This window comes from Triticum aestivum, chromosome 2B, assembly GCF_018294505.1.
Source record: "Triticum aestivum cultivar Chinese Spring chromosome 2B, IWGSC CS RefSeq v2.1, whole genome shotgun sequence".
Lineage (NCBI taxonomy): Eukaryota > Viridiplantae > Streptophyta > Magnoliopsida > Poales > Poaceae > Triticum > Triticum aestivum.
In genome coordinates, this window is record NC_057798.1 from 261,961,990 (window position 1) to 261,974,814 (window position 12,825).

Below are 12,825 nucleotides of genomic sequence, written 5' to 3' on the forward strand. Positions count from 1 at the left end.
AGAGTCTTGAGCTTTTGAGCTTGAGCCAATCCTTTGTCCTTAGTATTTTGAGGGATCCACTTTCATCATCCATGCCATGCCATTCATTGAGATTTCCTGAAATAATAGTCTTGGAATAGTACTAGATCAATGAGCTATATGTTGTTATGAATTACCAAAACCACCTAGGGATAGTTGCACTTTCAACTGCCTGCCATGGGCGCAGGAACGAAGGCGCGGAACTTTCCCAGCAAGGCCTCCACCTGGCCCCTCACGGCTTCAGCAGCAGCGGCATAGCACTCGCCATCCACAGGCTCTAGCAGCTCGTCAAGATTGGCGCTAGGATCACGGAGGTGGAGGTGGCTGAAGACACGCATCCGCGGAAGAAAGGACGCGAGCTTCTACCTCTACCATGGGGCCGACACCGCTCATGACTTCCTCAAGCGCCTCGACCAAGTAAGGAAGCAGCTGGGCGGGACCGTCCTCGTCGGTAGCCAGCGGCTTCTCCAGGCCCTTCTCACAGAGTGCCTTCAGCGCCACGCGAGACCTCTCCTCAAGGAGTGCGAAGGTCGTGCGGTCCTCGGCCAGGACCTTCGCCTTAGCGTCAAGCTCGGCCTTCTCCGCCCCCACCTTCTGCTCCAGCATTTCTAGCCGGCTACACTCAGTGGCCCGTGCCTCCGCCAACCGCGCTAGCTCGGTGTCCCGGTCTCTGACGGCATCCTCCCGAGCCTTCATCCTCTCCTCCTCCGCCCGACGGTCGCGAGCTTCTTCGGCGCGCTTGTTGCGCAAATCCTTCAGCTTGGCCTCTAGTGCCTTGCAGCGGTCCTGGGCAGCCGCGGCATCCATTAGCGCCACCTCGCGAGCGGCTACGGCTTGGGTGGCGGCCTGCTTCTCCTTCTCAGAGGCCGTCACGACCCGCCCTAGCGCCGCTCGGACAGAGGCGTCAGACTGAAGCCAGCCAGAAACCAGCTCCAGACGCCCGGCTACCAGATGGGAGTCGGTGCCCTGGAGGTCTTCTCGCAGCTGGGCCATCTCGGAAAGGGCACATTCCAAGACATCGCAGGAGGCAGAAGGACCTGGAACCAGCGGCGTGATACGTCTCCAATGTATCTATAATTTTTGATTGTTCCATGCTATTATATTACCCGTTTTAGATGTTTATGGGCTTTACTTTACACTTTTATATCATTTTTGGGACTAACCTACTAACCGGAGGCCTAGCCCGAATTGTTGTTTCTTTTGCCTATTTTAGTGTTTCGAAGAAAAGGAATATCAAACGGAGTCCAAACAGAATGAAACCTTCGGGAGCGATCTTTTTGGAACAAACGTGATCCAGGGGACTTGGAGTGGACGTCAAGCAATAGAAGAGGCGGCCACGAGGGTGCCCGGCGCACCCCCTACAGGTGGGCGTGCCCCCACCCTCGTGGGCCCCTCAAGCGTCCACCGACCTACTTCTGCCCCCTATATATACCCACGTACTCCGAAAACATCAGAAGCGACCACGAAAAAACTATTTCCACCGCCGTAACCTTCTGTATCCACGAGATCCCATCTTGGATTCTTCGTCGGTGCTCCGCCGGAGGGGGAATCCACCATGGAGGGCCTCTACATCATCTCCAAGGCCCTTCCGATGAGTTGTGAGTAGTTTACCATAGACCTTCGGGTCCATAGTTATTAGCTAGATGGCTTCTTCTCTCTCTTTGAATCTCAATACAAAGTTCTCCTCGATCTTCTTGGATATCTATTCGATGTAACTCTTTTTGCGGTGTGTTTGTCGAGATCCGATGAATTGTGGATTTATGATCAAGTTTATCTATGAGAAATATTTGAATCTCCTCTGAATTCTGTTATGTGTGATTAAGTTATCTTTGCAAGTCTCTTCGAATTATTAGTTTGGTTTGGCCTACTAGATTGATCTTTCTTGCAATGGGAGAAGTGCTTAGCTTTGGGTTCAATCTTGTGGTGTCCTTTCCCAGTGACAGTAGGGGCAGCAAGGCACGTATTGTATTGTTGCCATCGAGGATAAAAAGATGGGGTTTATATCATATTGCATGAGTTTATCCCTCTATATGATGTCATCTTTCTTAATGCGTTACTCTATTCTTTATGAACTTAATACTCTAGATGCATGATGGATAGCGGTCGATGTGTGGAGTAATAGTAGTAGATGCAGGCAGGATGTTGTCTAGTTGTCACAGACGTGATGCCTATATACATGATCATGCCTAGATAATCTCATAATTATTCGCTTTTCTATCAATTGCTCGACAGTAATTTGTTCACCCACCGTAATACTTATGCTATCTTGAGAGAAGCCACTAGTGAAACCTATGGCCCCCGGGTCTATCTTTTACCATATTAGCTTTCAATCTACTTTTATTTGCATCTTTACTTTTCCAATCTATATCATAAAAATACCAAAAATATATTTATCTTATCATATTATCTCTATCAGATCTCACTTTCGCAAGTGGTTGTGAAGGGATTGACAACCCCTTTATTGCGTTGGTTGTGAGTTCTTGTTTGTTTGTGTAGGTGTGTGGGACTTTTGAGGAGCCTCCTACTGGATTATTACCTTGGTTCTCAAACACTGAGGGAAATACTTACGCTACTTTGCTGCATCACCCTTTCCTCTTTAAGGAAAACCAACACAAGCTCAAGATGTAGCAAGAAGGATTTCTAGTGCCGTTGTCGGGGAGGTCTTCGCTCAAGTCAAGACATACCAAGTACCCATCACAAACTCATCTCCCTCGCATTACATTATTTGCCATTTGCCTCTCGTTTTCATCTCCCACTTCACCCTTGCCGTTTTATTCGCACTCTCTTTCCCAATCTCCTCTCTTTTTTGCTTGTCTTCTTGTGTGCCTGTTTGCCCTTATGGCTTTGCCTAAGAACACCGACCTTCATCTTAGAAGGTTGGAAGAGATTGAATCGAACATTAGAAGTTTTATGACTTTACAATTTGAGCATAATAGTTTCTTCAGAAAAGAGCTTAAAGAACAAAAAAGCTTTATGGAGTATATGAACAAAGAGCTTGATGATATGTCTAAAGAATTTTATGGTTTGAACTCTCAAATTACTTGTCTTGAAAAATCAATAGCCCAAATTTCTGATAAGCAAGCCACCTTGGTCAATAAGATGGCTGCCAAACCAGAAGGATTAGGGGAAAATAATGATGAAGATCTTAAAGTTATTGATGTGTCCCCTATTAAATCTTTGTTTTGCAATATGAATCTTAGTAATGATGGGACTAGATATGAGTCAACTTTAGTTAAAAGGCGTCCCAATGATTCGGAGTTTTTAGATCTTGATGCTAAATTTGGTAAAAGTGGGATTGGAGAGGTCAAGACTTTAAATAGCATTGAACCCACTATCATGGATTTCAAGGAATTTAATTATGATAATTGTTCTTTAGTAGATTGTATTTCCTTGTTGCAATCCGTTTTGAATTCTCCTCATGCTTATAGTCAAATAAAGCCTTTACCAAACATATTGTTGATGCCTTGATGCAATCTTATGAGGAAAAACTTAATTTGGAAGTTTCTATACCTAGAAAACTTTATGATGAGTGGGAACCTACTATAAAGATTAAAATAAAAGATCATGAGTGCTATGCTTTGTGTGATTTGGGAACTAGTGTTTCCACGATTCCAAAAAACTCTATGTGATATTCTAGGTTTCCATGATTTTGATGATTGCTCTTTAAATTTGCACCTTGCGGATTCCACCATTAAGAAGCCTATGGGAATAATCAATGATGTTCTTATTGTTGCAAATAGGAACTATGTGCCTGTAGATTTTATCGTTCTTGACATAGATTGCAATCTTTCTTGTCCTATTATTCTTGGTAGACCTTTCCTTACAACGATTGGTGCGATTATTGATATGAAGGAAGGGAACATTAGATTCCAATTTCCATTAAGGAAAGGCGTGGAGCACTTTCCAAGAAAGAAAGTCAAATTGCCTTATGAATCTATCATGCGAGCTACTTATGAATTGAGTGCCAAAGATGGCACTACTTAGATCTATCCTCGCTTTTATGCCTAGCTTGGGGCGTTAAACAATAGAGCTAGTTGGGAGGCAACCCAATTTTATTTTTGTTTTTTTATTTTTGCTTCTGTTTAGTAATAAATTTTTCATCTAGATTCTGTTTAGATGTGTTTTTATGTTTTAGTTAGTGTTTGCGCCAAGTAGAACCTATAGGATAACCTATGGTGATAGTTAATTCGATTCTGCTGAAAAACAGAAACTTTGCACGCACGAAAATAATTTTAGTAATTCAAAGAAACGTGCTTTTGCGTTGATTCTTTCTGCTGTGATCAATAGACACATTTCCCAGGACTTCCTATTTTTGTAGGATTTTTAGAGTTCCATAAGTATTCAAGAGTTACAGATTGCTACAGACTGTACTGTTTTTGACAGATTCTGTTTTTCGTGTGTTGTTTGCTTATTTTGATGCATCTATGGCTAGTATTAAGTGGTATGAACCATAGAGAAGTTTGGATACAGTAGGTTTAACACCAATATAAATAAAGAATGAGTTTATTACAGTACCTTATGTGGTGGTTTTTCTTTCTTGCACTAACAGAGCTTATGAGATTTCCTGTTGAGTTTTGTGTTGTAAAGTTTTCAAGTTTTGGGTAAAGATTTGATGGACTATGAAATAAGGAGTGGCAAGAGCCTAAGGTTGGGGATGCCCATGGAACCCCAAGATATTCAAGGATAACCAAAAGCCTAACCTTGGGGATGCCCCAGAAGGCATCCCCTCTTTCGTCTTCGTTCATCGGTAACTTTACTTGGAGCTATATTTTTATTCGCCACATGGTATGTGTTTTGCTTGGAGCGTCTTGTATGATATTAGTCTTTTATTTTTATATCACCACAATCATCCTTGCTGTACACACCTTTTGGGAGAAACCCACTTGATTGGATTTATTAGAATACTCCATGTGCTTCACTTATATCTTTTGAGCTAGATAGTTTTTGCTCTAGCGCTTCACTTATATCTTTTAGAGCACGGCGGTGGCTTTATTTTGTAGAAATTGTTAATCTCTCATGCTTCACTTATATTATTTTGAGAGTCTCTTAGAACAGAATGGTATTTGCTATGGTTATAAAATTGGTCCTAGAATGATGGGCATCCAAGTTGGGTATAATAAAAACTATCATAGGAAGTGAATTGGATGCTATGATCAATTTGATACTTGATAATTGTTTTGAGATATGGAGGTGGTGATATTAGAGTCATGCTAGTTGGGTGATTATGAATTTAAAGAATGCTTGTGTTGAAGTTGGCAAGTCCCGTAGCATGCACGTATGGTAAAAGTTGTGTAACAAATTTATTGCATGTGGTGCTCTTTTGATTGCCTTCCCTTGAGTGGAGGTCGGGGGGGCGCGATGGTTAACTCCTACCAACCTCCCCCTAGGAGCGTGTGTAGTAGTACTTTGCTTCGAGGGCTAATAAAACTTATGTAATAAGTATATGAGTTCTTTATGACTAATGTTGAGTCCATGGATTATACGCACTTTTACCTTTCCATCATTGCTAGCCTCTTCGGTACCGTGCATTGCCCTTTCTCACATTGAGAGTTGGTGCAAACTTTGCCGGTGCATCCAAACCCCGTGATACGATATGCTCTGTCACACATAAACCTCCTTATATCTTCCTCAAAACAGCCACCATACCTACCTACTATGGCATTTCCATAACCATTCCGAGATATATTGCCATGCAACCTTCCACTGTTCCGTTTTTTTTCATGACACGCATCATCATTGTTATATTGCCTTGCATGATCATGTAGTTGACATCGTATTTGTGGCAAAGCCACCATACATAACTTTTCATACATGTCACTCTTGATTCATTGCCCATCCCGGTACACCGCCAGAGGCGTTCATATAGAGTCATATCTTGTTCTAGTTTTGAGTTGTAATTCACGAGTTGTAAATAAATAGAAGTGTGATGATCATCATTATTAGAGCATTGTCCCCAAACAAAAAAAAGGGAAAGGCCAAAAAAAGGCCAAAGAAAAAAAATAAAAAAAGGCCAAAAAAAGGCCCAAAAAAAGAAAAGAAAATAAAAGAAGGGGGCAATGTTACTATCCTTTTTCCACACTTGTGCTTCAAAGTAGCACCATGTTCTTCATATAGAGAGTCTCATATGTAGTCACTTTCATATACTAGTGGGAATTTTTCATTATAGAACTTGGCTTGTATACTCCTACGATGGGCTTCCTCAAAATGCCCTAGGTCTTCGTGAGCAAGCAAGTTGGATGCACACCCACTTAGTTTCTTTTGTTGAGCTTTCATACATTTATAGCTCTAGTGCATCCGTTGCATGGTAATCCCTACTCCTCATGTTAACATCAATTGATGGGCATCTCCATAGCCCATTGATTATCCTCGTTAATGTGAGACTTTCTCCTTTTTTTGTCTTCTCCACACAATCTCCATCATCATATTCTATTCCACCCATAGTGCTATATCCATGGCTCATGGTCATGTATTGCGTGAGAGTTGAAAAAGGCTGAAGTGCGTTAAAAAGTATGAACCAATTGCTTGGCTGAAACCGTGGTTGTTCTTGATGGGAGTATTTTGTGTGATGAAAATGAAACATAGACTAACTATATGATTTTGTAGGGATTAACTTTCTTTAGCCATGTTATTTTGAGAAGACATGATTGCGTTGATTAGTATGCTTGAAGTATTACTATTTCTTCTGTCAAAATGAACTTTTATTTTGAATCATTTGGATCTAAACATTCATGCCACAATAAAGAAAATTACATTGAGAATTATGCTGGGTAGCATTCCACAACAAAAATTCTATTTTTACCATTTACCTACTCGAGGACGAGCAGGAATTAAGCTTGGGGATGCTTGATACGTCTCCAACGTATCTATAATTTTTTATTGTTCCATGCTATTATATTACCCGTTTTGGATGTTTATGGGCTTTACTTTACACTTTTATATCATTTTTGGGAATAACCTACTAACCGGAGGCCCAGCCCGAATTGCTGTTTTTTTTACCTATTTCAGTGTTTCGAAGAAAAGAAATATCAAACGGAGTCCAAACAGAATGAAACCTTCAGGAGCGATCTTTTTGGAACAAACGTGATCCAGGGGACTTGGAGTGGATGTCAAGCAACAGAGGAGGCGGCCACGAGGGTGCCCGGCGCGCCCCCCACCTGTTGGGGAACGTAGTAATTTCAAAAAAAATCCTACGCACACACAAGATCATGGTGATGACATAGCAACGAGGGGGGAGAGTGTTGTCCATGTACCCTCGTAGACCGTAAGCGGAAGCGTTATGACAACGCGGTTGATGTAGTCGTACGTCTTCACGATCCGACCGATCCAAGCACCAAACATACGGCACCTCCGAGTTCAGCACACGTTCAGCTCGATGACGATCCCCGGACTCCGATCCAGCAAAGTGTCGGGGATGAGTTCCATTAGCATGATGGCGTGGTGATGATGATGATGCTCTACCGGCGCAGTGCTTCACCTAAACTCTGCGACGATATGACCGAGGTGGAATATGGTGGAGGGGGCACTGCACACGGCTAAGGAACGATCCGTAGATCAACTTGTGTGTTCTAGGGTGCCCCCTGCCCCCGTATATAAAGGAGCAAGGGGGGGTGCGGCCGGCCCTAGGAGGAGGCGCGTCGGAGGAGTCCTACTCCCACCGGGAGTAGGACTCCCCCCTTTCCTAGTTGGATTAGGACTTGGGGGAGGGAAAGAGGAAAGGGGGGCGCCGCCCCCCCCCCCTTCCTTGTACTATTCGGACTAAGGGGGGAGGGGGCGTGCGGCCTGCCCTGGTCGGCCCTCCTCTTCTCCCTCATGGCCCACTAAGGCCCATTAACCCCCGGGAGGGTTCCGGTAACCCCCCGGTGTTCCGGTAAAATCCCGATTTCACCCGGAACTATTCCGATGTCCAAATATAGGCTTCCAATATATCAATCTTTATGTCTCGACCATTTTGAGACTCCTCGTCATGTCCGTGATCACATCCGGGACTCCGAACAAACTTCGGTACATCAAAACTTATAAACTCATAATAAAACTGTCATCGAAACCTTAAGCGTGCGGACCCTACGGGTTCGAGAACTATGTAGACATGACCTAGAACTATTCTCGGTCAATAACCAATAGCGGAACCTGGATGCCCATATTGGCTCCTACATATTCTACGAAGATCTTTATCGGTCAAACCGCATAACAACATATGTTGTTCCCTTTGTCATCGGTATGTTACTTGCCCGAGATTCGATCGTCGGTATCCAATACCTAGTTCAATCTCGTTACTAGCAAGTCTCTTTACTCGTTACGTAATGCATCATTCTGTAACTAACTCATTAGCTACATTGCTTGCAAGGCTTATAGTGATGTGCATTACCGAGAGGGCCCAGAGATACCTCTCCGACAATCGGAGTGACAAAACCTAATCTCGAAATACGCCAACCCAACATGTACCTTTGGAGACACCTGTAGTGCTCCTTTATAATCACCCAGTTACGTTGTGACGTTTGGTAGCACCCAAAGTGTTCCTCCGGTAAACGGGAGTTGCATAATCTCATAGTTACAGGAACATGTATAAGTCATGAAAAAAGCAATAGCAACATACTAAACGATCAAGTGCTAGGCTAACGGAATGGGTCATGTCAATCACATCATTCTCCTAATGATGTGATCCCATTAATCAAATGACAACTCATGTCTATGGTTAGGAAACTTAACCATCTTTGATTAATGAGCTAGTCAAGTAGAGGCATACTAGTGACACTATGTTTGTCTATGTATTCACACATGTATTATGTTTCCGGTTAATACAATTCTAGCATGAATAATAAACATTTATCATGAAATAAGGAAATAAATAATAACTTTATTATTGCCTCTAGGGCATATTTCCTTCAGTCTCCCACTTGCACTAGAGTCAATAATCTAGTTCACATCGCCATGTGATTTAACACCAATATTCATATCTGTATATGATTAACACCCATAGTTCACATCGTCATGTGACCAACACTCAAAGGGTTTACTAGAGTCAATAATCTAGTTCACATCGCTATGTGATTAACAACCTAAGAGTACTAAGGTGTGATCATGTTTTGCTCGTGAGAGAAGCTTAGTCAACGGGTCTGTCACATTCACAGCCGTATGTATTTTGCAAATGTTCTATGTCTACAATGCTCTGCACGGAGCTACTCTAGCTAATTGCTCCCACTTTTAATATGTATCCAGATTGAGACTTAGAGTCATCTGGATCGGTGTAAAAGCTTGCACCGATGTAACTCTTTACAACGGGCTCTTTTATCACCTCCATAATCGAGAAATATTTCCTTAGTCCTCACAAAGGATATTCTTGACCAATGTCCAGTGATCTATTCCTAGATCACTATTGTGCTCCTTTGACAAATATAGAGCAAGGTATGCAATAGGTCTGGTACATAGCATAGCATACATTATAGAACCTATGACTGATGCATAGGGAATGACTTTCATTCTCTTTCTATTTTCTGCCGTGGTCGGGATTTGAGTCTTACTCAATTTCACACGTTTGCAACATAGGCAAGAACTCTTTTGACTGCTCCATTTTGAACTACTTCAAAATCTTGTCAAGGTATGTACTCCATGAAAATCTTATCAAGCGTCTTGATCTATCTCAATAGATCTTGATGCTCAATATGTAAGTAGCTTTACCGAGGTCTTTCTTTGAAAAAACTCCTTTCAAACACTCCTTTATGCTTTGCAGAATAATTCTACATTATTTCCAATCAATAATATGTCATTCACATATACTTATCAGAAATGCTGTAGTGCTCCCACTCACTTTCTTGTAAATACAGGCCTTTCCAAAAGTCTGTATAAAACCATATGCTTTGATCAACTCATCAAAGCGTATATTCCAACTCTGAGATGCTTGCACCAGTCCATAGATGGATCACTGGAGCTTGCACATTTTGTTAGCACCTTTAGGATTGACAAAACCTCCTGGTTGTATCATATACAACTCTTCTTTAATAAATCCATTAAGGAATGTAGTTTTGACATCCATTTGCCAAATTTCATAAACTGTGGCAATTGCTAACATGATTCGGACAGACTTTTAAGCATCGATACGAGTGAGAAAATCTCATTGTATTCAACACCTTGAACTTTGTCAAAAAACCTTTTTCGACAAGTCTAGCTTTGTAGATAGTAACACTACTATCAGCGTCCGTCTTCCTCTTGAAGATCCATTTATTTTCTATGGCTTGTCGATCATCGGGCAAGTCCACCAAAGTCCATACTTTGTTCTCATACATGGATCCCATCTCAGATTTCATGGCCTCAAACCATTTTGCGGAATCTGGGCTCATCATCGCTTCCTCATAGTTCGTAGGTTTATCATGGTCTAGTAACATGACTTTCAGAACAGGATTACCGTACCACTCTGGTGCGGACCGTGCTCTGGAAGACCTACGAGGTTCTGTAGTAACTTGATCAGAAGTTTCATGATCATCATCATTAGCTTCCTCACAAATTGGTGTAGGAATCACTGGAACTGATTTCAGTGATGAACTATTTTCCAATTCGGGAGCAGGTACAATTACCTCATCAAGTTCTACCTTCCTCCCACTCACTTCTTTCGAGAGAAACTTCTTCTCTTGAAAGGATCCATCTTAGCAACGAATAACTTGCCTTCGGATCTGTGATAGAAGGTGTACCCAATAGTTACCTTTGGGTATTCTATGAAGACGCACTTCTCCGATTTGGGTTCGAGCTTATCAGGTTGAAACTTTTTCACATAAGCATTGCAGCCCCAAAAATTTAAGAAACGACAATTTTTTGTTTCTTGCCAAACCACAGTTCATATGGTGTCGTCTCAACGGATTTAGATGGTGCCCTTCTAACGTGAAAGCAGTTGTCTCTAATGCATAACCCCAAAACGACAATGGTAAATCAATAAGAGACATCATAGATCGCACCATTTCCAATAAAGTGCGTTTACGACGTTTGGACACACCATAATGTTGTGGTGTTCCAGGTGGCGTGAGCTGTGAAACTATTCCACATTGTTTTAATTGAAGATCAAACTCGTAACTCAAATATTCGTCTCCGCGATCAGATCGCAGAAACTTTATTTTCTTATTACGATGATTTTTCTACTTCACTCTGAAATTCTTTGAACCTTTCAACTATTTCAGACTTATGTTTCATCAAGTAGATATACCCATATCTGCTCAAATCATCTTGTGAAGGTCAGAAAATAACGATACTTGCCACGAGCCTTCATACTCATTGGTCTGCATACATCAGTATGTATTATTTCCAACAAGTCAATAGCTCGTTCCATTGTTCCGAAGAACGGAGTTTTAGTCATCTTGCCCAAAAGGCACGGTTCGCAAGCATCAAATGATTCATAACCAAGTGATTCCGAAAAATCCATCTTTATGGAGTTTCTTCATGCGCTTTACATCGATATGACCCAAACGGCAGTGCCACAAATAAGTTGCACTATCATTATTAACTTTGCATCTTTTGGCATCAATATTATGAATATGTGTATCACTACGATCGAGAACCAACAAACTATTTTCATTGGGTGTATGACCATTGAAGGTTTTATTCATGTAAACAGAACAACAATTATTCTCTGATTTTAAATGAATAACCGTATTGCAATAAACATGATCAAATCATATTCATGCTCAACACAAACGCCAAATAACATTTATTTAGGTTTAACACTAATCCCAAAAGTATAAGGAGTGTGCAATGATGATCATATCAATCTTGGAACTACTTCCAACACTCATCGTCACTTCCCCTTCAACTAGTCTCTGTTTATTCTGTAACTCCTGTTTCGAGTTACTAATTTTAGCAACCGAACAAGTATCAAATACTCAGGGGCTACTATAAACACTAGTAAGGCACACATCAATAATCTGTATATCAAATATACCCTTGTTCACTTTGCCATCCTTCTTATCCACCAAATATTCAGGGCATTTCCGCTTCCAGTGACCATTTCCTTTGCAGTGTAAACACTCAGTTTCAGGCTTTGGTCCAGCTTTGGTCTTCTTCATGGGAGTGACAACTTGTTTGCCATTCTACTTGAAGTTTCCCTTTCTTTCCCTTTGCCCTTTTCTTGAGACTAGTGGTCTTGTCAATCATCAATACTTGATGCTCTTTCTTGATTTCTACCTTCGTCGATTTCAACATCACGAAGAGCTAACTTAGTGATGGTGACTAGAGAATTTTGTCAATCACTATCTTATCTGGAAGATTAACTCCCACTTGATTCAAGCGATTGAAGTACCCAGACAATCTGAGCACATGCTCACTAGTTGAGCGATTCTCCTCCATCTTTTAGCTATAGAACTTGTTGGAGACTTCATATCTCTCAACTCGGGTATTTGCTTGAAATATTAACTTCAATTCCTGGATCATCTCATATGGTCCATGACGTTCAAAACGTCTTTGAAGTCCCGATTCTAAGCCGTTAAGCATAGTGCACTAAACTATCAAATAGTCATCATATTGAGCTAGCCAAACGTTCATAACGTCTGCATCTGCTCCTGCAATAGATCTGTCACCTAGCAGTGCATTAAGGACATAATTCTTCTGTGCAGCAATGAGGATAAACCTCAGATCACGGATCCAATCCGCATCATTGCTACTAACATCTTTCAACACAATTTTCTCTAGGAACATATCAAAATAAACATATGAAAGCAACATCGCGAGCTATTGATATACATAATTTGCAAAATACTACCAGGACTAAGTTCATGATAAATTTAAGTTCAATTAATCATATTACTTAAGAACTCCCACTTAGACAGATAT